Source organism: Herpailurus yagouaroundi, unplaced genomic scaffold (assembly GCF_014898765.1).
Source record: "Herpailurus yagouaroundi ecotype Mexico unplaced genomic scaffold, PumYag 219, whole genome shotgun sequence".
Taxonomy (NCBI): domain Eukaryota; kingdom Metazoa; phylum Chordata; class Mammalia; order Carnivora; family Felidae; genus Herpailurus; species Herpailurus yagouaroundi.
The window spans coordinates 900,199-916,172 of NW_024412450.1; the positions used below are offsets into that span (position 1 = coordinate 900,199).

General features: G+C 49.6%; 4 non-coding genes across 4 annotated transcripts; 2 read left to right on the forward strand and 2 right to left on the reverse strand.

Annotated features, from left to right (window-relative positions):
- Nucleotides 1–2,955: 2,955 nt before the first annotated feature.
- TRNAL-AAG (transfer RNA leucine (anticodon AAG)) lies at nucleotides 2,956–3,037 on the reverse strand. The gene has a single exon. It is a non-coding gene; the product is annotated as a tRNA-Leu (tRNA).
- A 427-nt stretch (nucleotides 3,038–3,464) lies between these two features.
- TRNAM-CAU (transfer RNA methionine (anticodon CAU)) lies at nucleotides 3,465–3,537 on the forward strand. Its single transcript has one exon. It is a non-coding gene; the product is annotated as a tRNA-Met (tRNA).
- A 1,831-nt stretch (nucleotides 3,538–5,368) lies between these two features.
- On the forward strand, nucleotides 5,369–5,441 carry TRNAK-UUU (transfer RNA lysine (anticodon UUU)). The gene has a single exon. It is a non-coding gene; the product is annotated as a tRNA-Lys (tRNA).
- A 2,101-nt stretch (nucleotides 5,442–7,542) lies between these two features.
- TRNAM-CAU (transfer RNA methionine (anticodon CAU)) lies at nucleotides 7,543–7,615 on the reverse strand. The gene has a single exon. It is a non-coding gene; the product is annotated as a tRNA-Met (tRNA).
- Nucleotides 7,616–15,974: the final 8,359 nt, after the last annotated feature.

Below are 15,974 nucleotides of genomic sequence, written 5' to 3' on the forward strand. Positions count from 1 at the left end.
CTTTCTTTCTTTCTTTCTTTCTTTCTTTCTTTCTTTCTTTCTTTCTTAAATTTATGAAGGCATTTACTGGCGGATGGAAAAATTCCTACACTTTCCAGCCTGAAGGCAATGGAAAAGCCAAATACAAGAGAGGCAGATGGGGGGCAGGTGGTGGGAGGGGGCTTGCACTGACCTTCCACTGGGCCGAACCCCCAGGTTTCTTACCCTCGATGTCAGGGGAAGCACGGAGTCCTAAGGATATTCTTACTTCTGGTGGTTTTGAGTTTGCCTTCATTTCTGATCCATGCAAAAATAAATTGGATTTTCATCTCACAGTTCAAAAGGGAGAAAAGAAAAATATAACAACTCCTTTCTATAGCCTCAGTTATTTATTCAAAATACCTGCCAAGGCCTTTGGAGCAACCTTAGACTTTCTTGGCACCTCCCTGCTCAGCTGTAATCATGGGCTCGGAATTTGAACATGTGTCCTCCCGCTGCAAAATGTCTTAAGTGTCGGACCCGGTCTCGTTCCTCTTTGATGCCCCAAGTCTGGTAGGGCATAGAAGTCTCATCAATTCTTGTTGCTTGAAGGTGTAGACGAAAGGATGCGAGCATGACTGCTCAGAGGGATAGCCCAGGGTTAGACTTTCGGGAGGGTTTCCTTTTCCATCCCTCCATAGGCTGAATCTGACAAGCCTAAAGGGGATGTGACTGATGCATATTTGGTTTGGTTTTGCTTGTTTTTTGTGCCGGCCAGGTCACGGCTCCCAGTGGACACTCCAGTGTTCATGTGGACCCCTACATAGGCGTCCTCAGGCGTTGGTGACCAAGACAGGAAGGACATGATCTTGCTAGACATACTCATTTTTCAAAATCTTAACTTTGTTAAGATACCATGATTATTTACCTAGTAACTGTAAGAACAACACATAACAAAGAGATCATATATACAGCATGAAATATTCAGGTACAAATTACTCTTTACTCAACCTAAATATTAAGTATTGGTCATGTTCTCAATGTGCCTCTGGTAGTCTCCCAAGGCTGAGTTGCTAAGGAAGCCCTGAGTCATTTTCTTTAATTCATCCTGTTGCTCGATCTCCAGCCAAGCAAGGCGCCGGTCACAAAATAGCTGCTTATTAAATATGGCGTAGAGAGCAGCAGTGAAACCCAAGGACTTTTGGCCAGGTGACTGTAAAGTTCTTGTAAGTGTCCACACATATAACTCTCCCTCTTCATGAGTCCCTGTCTTTAAAAGATGGTCTAAGCTAGCTTAGATCCAATAATTCCCGTCTTTTTTTCCCAGCTCAGGGGGCATCCTGTATTTATTTATTTATTTATTTATTTATTTGTTTTTATTTTTTGGATGAGCTACATCCTTATTTCTTAAAGAAAAAGGAAGTTGTCCACTGGTTTTAAAAGGATGCCAGAATATTCTGAGGATAGGCAAGGGGAGGGGTAGGAATGACTGGTTTTTCAACCTTAGCACATTTATTCCCTAGGAAAGGACAGTGGGTAAGACCTGGAAAAGAAGGCAAGGGGTTGGTTTATTTTTGAGTGTGGAATTACAAGGCTGCACCCTTTCCTTGGATTGCCCGTGCATGGCTAACAAATACTGCAGGGCAGATGCAAACAAATGAAGACACAGAGGGGGAGCTACCTGGGGAAGGGGAGAGATGATTGGGCCCCACAGTCCAGAAACAAGCTGGTCCCTGGTGACCTAAACAAGAATGGCTTGCAGTTACCTGGTAGCAGAGCGAACCCCCAAGGATCAGGTCAGTGTGGTGTAATCAGCCGCTCACAACCCAGTTCACCGGGGGTGTCCTGTAGAAACGGGCCTTCGGGACACATGGCCCTGCCAGAGCTGGGTCCTCAGCTCTGTATACCCTGCTCTCCTCACAAATTAGCAAGTTATTCTTTCATATATTTATTCATTGGAATTTAACACAAACATGTACCTAGTTTTCATGACATGGGGAAGCAAGAGAAATGTGGTTGTGTATCTGATGAAGCTTATGACACATGAGGAAAAGCAGACAACTACGCAAAAGTTTCCGAAAGTTCTGGTAAATACCAAGAGACCGACCGAGCGACGGCGGAGCGTGCCTGGGGCGTGCGCACAGGAGTGGGCCACCAAGTGCCCACAGTGTGCCACCAAGAGCCCCGGGCGTGCCCACGGGGAGTGGGCCACCAGACGCCAGGCGCAAATGAGGGAAGCCAGCCGCGGAAAGGCTGGCCACGCCCGGGCCTGCTGCCTCCTCCCCAGCGCGCTGCGTTGCTCCTTTACTGTGTTTACCACATTGGGGTCTTAAAAGTTCATTCATAAATTCACGAATCCGCTTATTCGATTCATGAGACACATAAGCACTCACTCTAGCAAGTCCCTCCCCACCTTGTCTCTCCTCTGACGCTGTGAGCCCCTGAAAGGTTGGAATCGCGTCCTTCCCTGTACCTTGTGCGGTCGTAGGTTCGATTACATTCTTTGTCCTGATAGCAGATTTAGGATGTCACTCAGGTCATTCTCTGCGGAAGTTGTGTCATCCAGGGGCCATTAAGTGTCTAATGCTCGTCCCCCTCCTAGGCACCGGCGCAGGGAACCTCACTCCCGTTCCTCACGTGCCTTCGTTGACTCGCTGGAATTCTGGAGGGACAGATCAAGGAGGGCTTCCTGGGGAAAGCGCCTTCCAAGCGGAGACCTTGAGGGCAGAAGCAAGTGGACCGCGCAAGAGAGGAGGGAGCCCCCGCGAGGACGCAGCGCACGAAGAAGACGCCCAAGTATTTCTAAAATAAAGCAGTAAAGTGGAGGTGTGCCCCACGTTGGGTACTCGGGATCGGGGGGTCACCGTCCCGCACAGCCTGATGTGCGGCTCGCTCACTGTTATCACGGACTGGGGGCCGATGCCCTGTTGGGGGACTCTGGCGAGAGCGGGGAGTGAAGGAGCGGGCAGGTACGTGGACAGAGCAGTAAAAGCGTCCTGGCAGCGGTGGGATTCGAACCCACGCCCCCGAAGAGACTGGAGCCTTAATCCAGCGCCTTAGACCGCTCGGCCACGCTACCGCCCTGAGGTTTCGGGCTGCGCGCGCTTCCCCGACCTCAAGGTCGCGCAGGTCCCGCCCTCCCGCGTGCCCCTCGCCCCCTCCGTCCGCCCCAGGTCGCGCGCTCGACCCGCGCACTCGCCTTCCTGGCGTTGTCCGATCTTCACCCGCGCGGGAGCCAGGCGCCGACAGAGAGTGAGCCCCCCGGCCTCAGGAGCGAGCAAGTCCCGCCGTCCGGGTCCGGCCCCGGAGCCGCTGCGGAGAAGCAGCAGCAGCAGCAGCAGCCAAGGAAGGAGCGCAAGCCCCGATCGCGCCCGGACGAGGTGCCCCGGGGCGGCCGCAGCGTGACCCCCGCCCCTCCCCGTCCCACGCAGCCGCGACCCCGACGCGCCCAGGAGCTGGGTCCTGCGGTGTGTTTGTAGGAGTGTGCGCAAGAGGAAAAAGCGGGCGCCTCCTTAGCGCAGTAGGCAGCGCGTCAGTCTCATAATCTGAAGGTCCTGAGTTCGAACCTCAGAGGGGGCACATCTTTTTTTCCCCCCGACCCCACGACAATGCGGGGGATGGGTTGGGGGACGAATCTGCCTTCCTTCTCCATCCCTTTCTCCCACAAGTGTGCTTTTTCAACCGCGGGAATCGCCTGGTAAGACTGACGGACAATTCACTGCTGTGTAACGGGGCCACGTGACGCTCAGTTACAAGTAGTAACTTTCCACCGAGAACCAAATGCTCCAAAATTCTAACGGTTGTTTTTTTATACCAATTTCAGACACAGCCAGGACATTATTTAAATGCCTTTCAGATAGTCTTGGCAATTGTTTTTGTTACAAAAACACCAGGGTCAAGAAACCTACTGGCTCTGGGGCCCAGAGAGGAGGCGCGGAGGGAGGGCTGTTTGGGGGGGTGTGTACCGTGGGGTGCAATCCTTTGTTATTAATTACCGATTGGTCCTCTCTCACCATTCTTCTGGAATTGCTTAGGTCACCAGGGACATCCCACAAGACAGGGAATCCGTACCCACTCCGCCCCCAGTCTCACCGCATTGTCTCCTTCTCCTGCTCTTTTACGTTTACTGGACTCTAAGTCACCCACAGAGACACAAGAAGCGAACACACTGAAGTGATATTTCGAGAGTCAAGATAAGCACCCAACTCACACCAAAATGAACACGATTGAAATTTAGTATGTTACCCTTAGCCTCTCAGCCTATTGTGTAGGAAATATTCAACAGGTGTTTACTGAGGGCCTACTATGTGCCAGGCAAAGCTGTGTCCTTCCTTCCCTGTGAATCCATTCCCTCTCAGCTTTCAAGCCCATCCTTGTGCTCTCTGTGCTGTGATGTTGGGGCTGGGCCTCTGCCCTTCCCACAGGTCCCACCCCTTTGCCAGGAGACCTCAGTGCAGTCAGGTGAACAACACGTTGGAGTCCTGGGCCTAGGACGTGCTCTGCACCGTTCTGCTGCTGCCTCAGAGCCACCAGGCCAAATCTGCACGGCCTCTGTGGGTCCCCATCACCTCTTGCCCCCTTCTGGTCCATTCTTTATGTGAAGCCAGCATATACGCTTTCCAGGATCATCTCTGATCAGGTTGTTTCTCCCTGCTTGAAATGCCCAGTACCTAGGCATTGCTGCAGGGGTGAGCTCTCCAGTCTACACTCCTGCCATAACCTCAGGACCTGTCCTCTCGGGTGTGTCCCTGCCTTCTTCCCCCACCATCTACCCGCCCTGCCTGCCAGCACCTCAGGTCTGCTTTCAGTTCTTTGAAAGTGCTGTGCTCTTCCCTCTTCCTGGGATGCGGGAGCCACATTTTTGTCCAGCGTCTTATACCAACCCTCCGATTCTCTGTTTAGACAACACTTCCCGGGAGAAGTGTCCTCTTACCGCTTGAAAAGGTGCTGTCCCTTTACCGTCGGCTGAACTGGAGATGTGGGTAGGGTGGGGGGCTCTATGTACAGTGAGCATACTTTTTTCTTAATTTTCTGCCTCTATTCCTTTATTCTAATTTAAGTCTATTAACATTTTCCACTTTATGTTATCATAGTGAAGTTGTGAAGACCACGGCAAATCTGCTTTAAATGGTGGCATGAATAAACGCATACCTAGAAATGAGCCACAGGACAGTCTTTGGTGGATGATTGGTAAGTTACTTTTCCCCAGTGACCTGGGGCCACAAATAGCCTGGAGCCATGTTCAAAGGAGTGAAGATAGGGTTGGGAATAAGGAAAAGGAACATGGACAGAATTTAAAGGGAAGGGCTAGAAATAATAAATAAATGAATGAACAAAAAGGAAGACATTTGCGCTCTGGACAAAACACTTATTTCACAGTAGGGCATGGAGGAAACACCTTGCAGCAGGGGCCCGAGTAGCTCAGTCGGTAGAGCATCAGACTTTTAATCTGAGGGTCCAGGGTTCAAGTCCCTGTTCGGGCGTGTCTGCTGGTGTCAGGCCCCACCTTTGTGAAGGTGATGTTTTGTGCAGAAACAGGGACAGATTAGGTAGGTTGTAATACCCCCAAGGGTCAAATATTTCAGCTAACAAAATGGGTGACTCCCATAGAAAGTAAAGATAGTGGGAATACCTGGGATTTGTACTAATGTAGACAGCTGGTTGAGATCTTTGTGAATGGAACGAACGTGAACATAGCACCAGGATCATAATCTTTGCCTATTAGTCTCATTTAATTGGAAAAAAAAAAAAGGCTGGAGTAGTTACTACACCCACTTTGTAAAGGATGTGGTTGGCTGTTTGTAGGATTCCTGAGTGAGGCACAGGTGTCTTTAAGAGTTGGTTTGTAAGTGAAGGGCTGAGGAAGGTTTTTGGATATTCAGTTCAAGTTCAGTAAGGGTAACAAGGATACAAATTAAACAGAACTCTCATGTAGCCTTGTATTGTACACTATTCTGTAAAGGTGTCGTAATATTGTAAACTTGCTTAAGAAAATAGCATGCTATGATCAGAACTCAGGGTTTCCATGTCTGCCCTGGGGCCAACCACATGGGCCAAGACCATCATTGCCTGATATCATAGTCATTGATATTTGATTTGTATCACTGATGCATGGAGCAATCTTCCAATGTCCTTGCTTTCCACTGCAGTCTGCTTTACATAGATGAGAATATGCTAATCGACTACGAATGTGGCTGAAATACGTTCACACCCTGGCTTGGAATGTCTCTGACATTTGGTTACAGTGTGTCTGTCCTCCCCGCCTGAAAAACTCTGGGGTGAATTAACATGGCTTCTGTTTCTGCAAAGGAGAGGAACAGATTCTGAACAGCGATGGCACCAGGAAGGATCATTCTCTGAGGAACTGACTGAAGATCCAGTCCATCCAGCCCTCTGGGTCTCCCAAACCTGCAAGTGCATCCGTTAAGCTGTGGGGATACGGGCTTCTGGAACCAGAGGCGGAGGGGCCTGAAGACACGGAGATGTGCCGTGTTGAGTCTGCATCCCGGCGGCCTGTCGAGAGAGCTCTCCCAAAATACAAAGTCTCGGCGGCCCAGACGTTTTGCGGGAACAATCCAAGTCTTGCCCTGTCTTTTCCCAGCGCTAAGCCAGAGAGGTGTTGCATTTCCGTAGGTGTGTCCCCTGTGCGCAGTATTGCAAAGATCCAAATTTGAGATGTTGATTGCCTGGAGTAAGAGAGTGATAGGGAATATGGAAGGAAGACAAAGAGTTAAAATGCTGATTAACTCATGGATTTATTTGACGAGGGCTCATGGTCAGGTAGTGAGGTATACGCACCGGAGCTACAGGAGTGGACAAAACACATCGGGAGGACCCTCGTGGAGTGTACGGGGTAAGGGCATGGGTGGGTGATAGTAAGCGTGTTGAATAAAAGGACGAGGCAGGTCAGCAGTAAGTGCTGTGAAGAAAAGAACACAGGTGCTCTGGTGCATTGGGAGGTCAGAGGCCGAGAAGGCGTGGTGTGTTCATTTTCTAGGGCTGCCGGCTCCAATCACCACCAACTGTGTGGTTTAACACGATTAGAGCTTCATTTTCTATTCGCAGAAATCAAGTGGTTAATTACGTTTTGGAGGCTAGAGTCCAAAATCAAGGTATTGACAGAGCTGCGCTCCCTCTGAAGGTCCTGGGGAAGACCCCTTGCTTGCGTCTTCCCCGCGCGGGGCGGTCCCGGCAACGCCGGACACGCATGTCTGTGGAGCACGGGCCAGCGCGGTGCGTGGAGCTGGGAAAGCAGTCGGGGCCGGGTTACACCGGAGGCCGCGGCCAGGACCTGCGGTGTACGTGAGAGGAGGCCACGGGCCTCGCCGGGAAAACTGAACGTCAGGTTTTCGTTTCCTCGTCCCGTCTTGTTTGCAACACACTGAGTGGCACCGGTAAAGGCCACTGCCCCAAGGAAGAACGGAGACCAGAGGGACTCGGACACAAGATCCGGCTCTTGGGAAGAGGGGAGGATAAGTCGTAGCGGGTGTAGACGGACCAGGAGCCAGAAAACTGAGACCCCCTCCCTCCCTCTCTCTCTGGCCCCGGGACCTCGGGTCCACCCGCCAGGGTGCAAAAGCGAGCTGCCCCCTCTGAGGTTCGAACTCAGGACCTTCAGATTATGAGACTGACGCGCTGCCTACTGCGCTAAGGAGGCAGGTGGCAAAACGCCCTCGGCGCACAGTTTTACCCAGATTGCACGTGGCCCAGCTTCGTGCCGCCCCCTCCCCGGGCAGGAAACGCCCTCTGGCCCGAGCTGCCAAACCGTCGGGCCCACGGAGGCCGAGGCCCAGGACCCGGACGCGCGCCCCCCGCCCCAGCTTGTCCCGAAGTCCTTCGGGGACCCCGCCCGCCCGCGGGACCACCTTGCACACACACGACTGCGACCCCAGTGTCAGGAGGAGCCCCAGGTCCCGCCCGTTCTCAGCCTCCCCCCACCCCCCGCCGCGCGGTCCAGACGCTGAGGCGTCCGGAAAGGGGTGGCTGCGGCGCGTCCGACTCCCGCTCCTGAGTGCCTGTCCCCCCCCCGTCGTCCGTCCGACTCCCGCACCTGAGTCCCTGTCCCCCTGCCCGTCTGCAAGCTGTAGTTTGGGATTCTAGAGACATGCCCTCTGAATGACTTCAATATGCCAAGTGAGCATTTTTGGAGCAGCTGTGTTCTGCCTGTAGCTTAACTCGCGTGCTTTGAATCAAATTCTGCAGTTTAAGTACTTTTAATTGAAGCATAGTTGGCACACACAGGTGCTCGTTTCAGGCGTGCAACACAGCGACCAGGCAAGTCTGTACCCTCTGCTGTGCTCAGCACGGGTGCAGCCACCATCGGTGCCCAGGCCAGGCTAGTGCCCCGGGGCTGTGCCTCTCACCCAGTGACTTGTTCATTCTCATGCTAGTGTGATTCTTAAGACTGTGAATAGTGTGACCACGTTTTCTAAGAGATCCGGTAATGAAAACGAGAATGATTGCCATATGAGCCCCAGTGCGACCCAGACATCGCTGAAAAGCTCTAAAATGAAAAAGCAGGTACAACTGGATGAGCCAGGTAATCAAAACAGGGAGAACCTCACTAGAGAAGAGGATCTGGAACCCCCCACGGGGGAGGAGGAGGTGTGGACCTGCACAGGGACACTGAGTCCACAAGTCCGATGACGTTCTAACCAAAGATCTTTCACCTCCCAAATGACACTAACAGTTGAAAACGGCTAGGAATTTATCCAAGGGACACAGGAGTACTGATGCATAGGGGCACTTGTACCCCAATGTTCATAGCAGCACTCTCAACAATAGCCAAATTATGGAAAGAGCCTAAATGTCCATCCACTGATGAATGGATAAAGAAATTGTGGTTTATATACACTATGGAATACTACGTGGCAATGAGAAAAAATGAAATATGGCCTTTTGTAGCAACGTGGATGGAACTGGAGAGTGTGATGCTAAGAGAAATAAGCCATACAGAGAAAGACAGATACCATATGGTTTCACTCTTATGTGGATCCTGAGAAACGTAACAGGAACCCATGAGGGGAGGGGAAGGAAAAAAAAAAAAGAGGTTAGAGTGGGAGAGAGCCAAAGCATAAGAGACTGTTGAGAACTGAGAGCAAACTGAGGGTTGATGGGGCGTGGGAGGGAGGAGAGGGTGGGTGATGGGTATTGAGGAGGGCACCTTTTGGGATGAGCACTGGGTGTTGTATGGAAACCAATTTGACAATAAATTTCATAAATAAATAATAAAAAAAAAGAAAACGGCATGGGGTCTAATACTAGGAAAAAAAAACGGGCATGATCTTATTGGTTGCTCTCTTTCCTGATCAGAGGTTGCAGCAGGTGCATGAACTAGAGAGGACACGTTAGTACCACGTGCTGGCCCCTTGTAGCCTGGAGCTGATTCCACAGAGGACCTTGCTGTCTGCAGTGTGCTATCACTTTAAGTCATGCGTCAAAATACAGCAGCAAGACAGAAGATTTCCCCCAGCCCCTATGCCTTTTATTTGCATCATGGCTTTGAAAACCTTCTTCTCGGTCAGTATGTAGATTTAACGAAATTACCAGATACATAAAACAAATGGTTGTTGGTATCTTGTTCAAGTACAAACTAGACCTTGCCCGCCTGTCTGTATATTTGGCAAAAAGCACAAATGTAAATTTTGACAAATTCTATTTAGCCTACAAACTTTTTACCAAAGCAAATGAAAAGATATTATCTGGTAAGTGTTCTGCACACCTTGTACACAGCCCTGCTAAAAAATAATTGTGTTTGTTTCCTCGTGATATTGAGGCTGTTGTGGTTTTTGGAGCTTTATGGTCACTGTGTAGTTTCTTCAAAACGTGCAGAAGAACTGAATGAGATTTCCGACTTCATAGAAATGGACCGAGGCATGTGCCTCCCAGATGGCTATTGTGTGCCATCTGCCATAGGAAAAAATGTCGAACCGCTGGCTTCCTGTAAAACCTTCACTTTCAAAGTGTGAGAATATCCTCTAATTTGGAAACACTTTGAGGGTGAGAGTAGCGAAAAGGACCAAAATAAAACAGAAATTTATATGCTCTTTCTCCAACATTGTTTGATGGTATGATGTAGATTGTGACAAAAGTTTATACACACACATGCAGACACAGACTCGTGTTGAGGGAAAATAACACTGCTTTGGAAAGAAAGAAAATGTTCACAGGAAAGGGCATCCAAACAGGTGAAACGGGACTTTTTTTTTATTTATTTACTAAAAGTATAACTTATTTAAAATCAAGTTTTATTTCACAAGTTCAGATTGCTGCTGTGTTTTCGGGCTCTGCGCTGACAGTGCAAATGGACCCCGCTTGGGATTCTCTCTCTCTGCCCTCCCCCAGCTTGCTGTCTTTCAAGATAAATAAACAAACAAATAAAAGAAAAGCAAATTACTGCTGTGTTTTTATCAGGATGAGGACGAATGCAGAAGGAGCGGCTCTGTAGACTGGAGAGCAGATCAAGGCATCTGGGAGACATTCAGTGGAGGAGACATCAGTCACATCACTGACTACACTCGGTGGGAAATGGGGTTGGAGGTCCAAGTATGGGAAGCATCAGGGCAGAGGGTTCTTACCGTCACGTCATCAGGTGAGCTCAGGCAGGCAGCGGGTGTACATACAGAACATATGTGGACTCACATCAGAGCCCTGGGGAACTCCAAATTTTAGAGGTTGGGAAGATGAGGAAGTAAGGAACTGCATTTAAGTAGAAGGAAAACTGGGAGGGTGTGGTATTCCGGAAGCAAAGTGAAGAATGTGTTTCTGTGAAGAGGAAATATCAACTGGGCCAAATGCTCCTGAGACGTGGGCAAACTGAAGATTGAGAATTGACCACTGGATTTCTCAGCATAGAGTCTGTGGAGACATGACAGGGTTTCTGTGGAGTGGGGGGAGAAGTCTGGTTTAGAATGGGTTAAAAAGAGGAGCACAGTCAGGGGTGTTCTTGACCCACAGATAGTCAGAGTCTGGAGAGAGTGGTGGTGCATTTTTGATTTGTCCAGGGGCTGGGAGTGGGGAAAGGAAATGAAGGCTATCCTTGCTAGTAATTCTAATGATTACCCATGAAACCTGGGCTGCATATGGAAGGAGGTGTAGAGGTGAGGAGGAACGAGACCCGCTAAATAATTTGCCAGTAGGCAAGAGAAAATGAGCCAGAAAGGCAAGAAGTGGTCAGTATAAGATATGATTGAAATTTACATCTTGGGTTGGTACTTGAAGTTTCAGTGTAAGGTCAAAGGTGGTGAGTTTTTCAAATTGCAGGTTGTGACGCCTGCATCACATGCCTGTTTGTGGGCCATGAATCACTTCAGTGGATCACAACTAGAATTTCGATTTAGATGAAAGAATAGGTTGCAAAATGTCAGCATGCATTACAAATAAGTAAGGGTTGTGATGTGAATAGTGTTTCTAATTACGGATCCTACTAGAAGAAATTTGAGAAACACTAGGGGAGGAGGGAGAGACTACCTTCAGCAGTGAAAAGCCTAGAGAGAGGAGGGTTGGGTGGCAGGAAGGGCTGAGGGAACCAGCATCCCGCTTGCACACCTGGGCCCCATTTGCTCAACGAGGTTTTGGAAGCTGTGGTGTATCCTCTCTCTGCAGGGAAAGAGAAGACAGCATGGGTAGGATTTTTTTCTCACAAGTTTCGTATGTACCTGGAGAAGGTGGAAGTATAGAAGTTGGCTCCTGACAGAATCTTGCAGGCAAATTTACTGAAACTGTGATTCTTAAGGGGGAAGAAACTACAGTTCTCAGATTAAGGGAATTGTTAATATTTCTTTCCCTCTTTGACAATTAGTCTAGCCTAGATTTTATCCTGAAATATCTTCCTGTCATTGTCTTCTAATCCTCTTCTCCCCTCCTTTTTCTCCTCAATCTCCTGCTCTGTCCTCCCCACCTGCTGAGACCCCTCAGTTCTGAGCCAGTTCTCAAGTATGTTAAGGAGATGATTACCAGCAACACGTCCTCATCAGCTCCTTTGGCTTCCTTTCATTCACTTCCAAACTTGTCTTCTGACCTTGGGGACTCCCATGTGGCAGTGAACAATGGCATTTCTCCACCTGTGTGGACTGGGCCTGTTGTTCTGTTTAGACCCTGATTTTCCAATCTCACATCTTCATAAAAAAAGCATCGCCTTGGAGGAGACCAGCTGCTGTGATGGCAGGTGAATGGCATCATCATGTTCCTGTTCTTTTCAACCCCCGGTTCTGTTTTACTTGCCATGTTCCTCCAGTGACCTGGTCCCATGGATTCTCCCTCTTCTGTGCTCTACTCAGGGCCTGTCACTTGACGTGTCCTGCAAGCCATTGTGGAGAAGGTGAATAGGGGCTGATGTTGGGCTGAGCCCAGAGACCCCAGCCCTGAGTCCTTGAAAAGAGTTGGCATTTCCCCTGTTTGGTACTTTATTGTAATTCATCCATCCATGTGGGTCACATAATTTGCATAAAGACACCTGTGTGTCAGCTGCGGCCCAGCTCCCACAGTACTGGCAGGACCAGCCTGCAAAAATACCAGTTACACCGACCTCTCTGGCCAGAAGGACACTTCTCGGTCTCCGCATGGTCTTTGAGGTCAAGTTTAAAGTCTGGAGCGTTGTCAAGACACAGCTCACAATGTGTTCTGATGATCTATAAAAGTGTAAACAAGAGTTCCAAAGCATAGAGGGTTGTGGAAGGAAGAATAATGCCTCCCCCCCGCCCCCCAACAAAGGTATCCACGTATCCCTGGAACCTGTGAATTTCACATGGTAGAAGGGACTTGGGGGACGCGATGAAGGTCAAGGACCTTGATCACAAGAGTCCTTAAAAGTGGCAGGGGAAGGGGAGAGTAGGTCATAGGGGTGTGATTTGAGAAGGACCCCACTGATGGCTCTTAGGAGCCTTTAGAAGCCGCGAATGGCCATTAGCCTACAGCCAGCAGAAAACAAAGACATCAGTGTCTAAAGCCTCTCAGAAAGAAATGCACTGGCCAAAGCCTTGATTTCAGCATGGTGGGACCACACCAGACTCCGGGGCGACAGGAGTCCAAGATCTGTGCTGCTTGAAGCCAATTAAGTTTGCGGCAATGTGCTATGATATCTAAAAACAAAAACAAAACAAAACAAAACAAACCCCATTTTATTCTCTTTCTTGACTCTGTGGGCTTGACTGGGCAATTGTTTCATGTGATGTGAGCAGGAACTCCAGTCCTCCCCAGCAGGCATGATTGGGCTGGGATGTCCCCGAGGGCGCACTCACCTGACTGGCAGGGGCAGTTGATGCTTCAGATCTACTAGTGTTGGAGAAATGAATAAAGTACTTCGCCAAAGATGGCCAACGGGACTAAAACAAGCTCTGGTCTCTGGCTTGGATACCCCTCTTCCGGGTTCTTCTTGCCCTGTTTGCTGTGCCCGAGAAAACCTCCGTAGATATGGAGGCTGACAACTATAAATTACCCTTCCCGCTTGCATTCGGGGCTCAGATCTTTGGAGAAATGGTCTCCTTTGAGCCCGCCGGTGTTAAATAAATTTCCGAACCACCAAGATCTCCAAGTGCTGTTTGGTTTTTCCGCCAGCGTTCCAGCCTGGTTCCATAACACTAGGACTCAGCTGAAGCTGCTCCCTGGGGGGCTTCGCCTTGGCCTTGCCACGTGGCTGCTTTCCCACAGTCTGGTTACCGGGTTCTGAGAGGGAGCTTTCCAGGAAACCAAGTGAGAAGCTGCAAGGGTTCTTATGGCTCAGGCCTCAGGCCTGGAGCTGTTGTTGGGGAACTGGGGAGACCCTGGGCCCTGAGGCCTCCTCTTGGCCTGTCCAAAAGACATCGCTGAGGTTCTGGGTCTCCTCAGGAGAGAGAATTCAAGAGTAGACACAACGCAGTGGACGAGAGACGCAAGCAGGTAAGTTTATTAAAGTGAAGAGTGATGAGGTTTTTGTGGTGATGGTGGGGTCTGGAGCTGACGGCCAAGAAAAAATTCCTGAAGACGATGTCTTTGGTGCAAAAAGATGACTTTATTGAAGCATGGGGACAGGACCCGTGGGCAGAAAGAGTTGCCCAGGACCACGAAGAGAGACTGGTTACATACTATGGTGTTGAGGCAGGTAAAGTACAGGGGAAGTTTCAAGTGAGATTTTCATGTACTAGAGAAGATTCACAGGACACTGGAGGCCTAGCTATTGTCAAGGTGTGGTGGTTTTCCCTCTAGCAAAGCATTAGTATTGAGACAGTAGGGGGTTCCTGGAGACATGTTTTACTCTCAAGTATTTGTCAATGGGCTGCAGGTTATAAGGAAACTTAGTTCTACCTGCCATTTCCTTCTGCCTTTGTTCCCACATCACTATGGAGGGGAGGGTGATGTTGGGGCTCCAGGAAACAGAGTCTATAGGTTTCTGGAGATTAGACAATGGATAAGATTGCCTTTTCTTGTTAGTTACTAAGGCATTTGTAAACTGATGGAGACTCCCGTCCTGCAGGACTTCGATCTCTAGTTAACCCTTTGTTTTCCCCCTTTTTTTGTTCTTGGGCATCCAGGAGAGGAGAGCCCGAGGAACATCACACATGTCCCACCTGGTTGGTGGTGGTGGGGGGGCTGTTTGCAGCTTGTCAGCTTGCCTTTTGCTCCCTCCTCAAAAAGTACACTCTAGAGATGTGAGAGAGAGAGAGAGAGAGAGAGAGAGAGAGAGAGAGGGAACATGCTAGAGCGAGCTGCGCGCCCCGGGGGTTGGGTTTGTATTTTTTACTGACAGCGGTTAAGGAGGGGCTGGAATGTTCTTACTTGGGACAGGGCTTTCTTGGAAGCAGGGCTACATGCTTCTTTTCCTCCTTATTTGGTTAAGGGTTCCTGTCCTGGCTCCCTTAGGGAGGAGATTTTGGTATGTTAATGTCCTATAATGAAGGAGTAGTGTGAACTGTGACCCACTTTGTAGCCACCTCGCCCGTCTAGTGTGATGGGGGTCCTCGGGGAGTGCTGCCTGGCCAGGATTATGACCTTCCCCACAGCTGTGCACAGCCTCCTCCGGGCTGGCCTCCAGGCTTCCTCTTAGAGACTAACTAACTGCCCTTTCTTACAGAAATGTCACAGGGCCACTTCAATGACATTCTAGGAGGTCAGCCCAGGTTCACTGGGACCGGCCCACAGGGCGGTCAGTGACAGATGTGCCACATTCATGTCAGTCTTTGGAGACTGGCTATTACACAAGGTGGGTCTGTCACCCTTCCTTTCACCGCCTCATCTTTACTTTCCCTCCATCGGCCTGGCCCGTGCACCTCTGATGCTCTCGAGCTAAACTAGTAACTGGTGCATTTCCTGATTGGTTTCCCTGGCAACCAGTCTCTGTCCCCTGGGGATCCAAAAGTCGCCTCATTAACATAACAAAGCACACCTTTGTAGTTCTCCTAATTTAGGAAGTTCCAAGAGGTGTGGGAGCTCAGTGCCAGGAACACAATAAAGACCAAATATATATTTATTGTTCAAAAGAAAGCACGGGCCCCAAATGGTGTTATAGAGGCCGAGTCACCAAACTTGGGCATAACAACTAACTTGACTGCAGTTCCAGCCTCCTCTGGAAGTGAAAGTCTCAACAGGTCGGTTGGGAATTTTCTGATCAGCACCAAAGAGGTGATTTGTCACTTGGGCCTTCCCAACACCCCCCGCCCCCCCCCCCCCAAGTAAGTTGACGTAATCCTCCTAAGACTCTCCTGCCCCTTACCCAATGGGAAGTTCACTTGCTCGGAACAATCCTTTTTTTTTTTTTTTTTTTTTTTGGCTACCAACTTCTTTTGCTGAGGGGGCGGTGTCTATCAGGCAGACTACCTCACTTACACTGATTGGGAAATTCCTGATGGATTGGTTTAAGATTCCATCTCTGGAAGAGCCAAAACTAATGAAGTCTTGTTTTGGTGACATGGTGCTTAGCATAAGCCACTCCATTTGGGGCCTGTTGTCTTATTATTATTATTTTTTAAACACTATCCTATGCTTGATGTTTAGGTTTTGATGCAGGGGAGGGTGGTGCAGTCAGTTGGGACTGGAGGAAACTC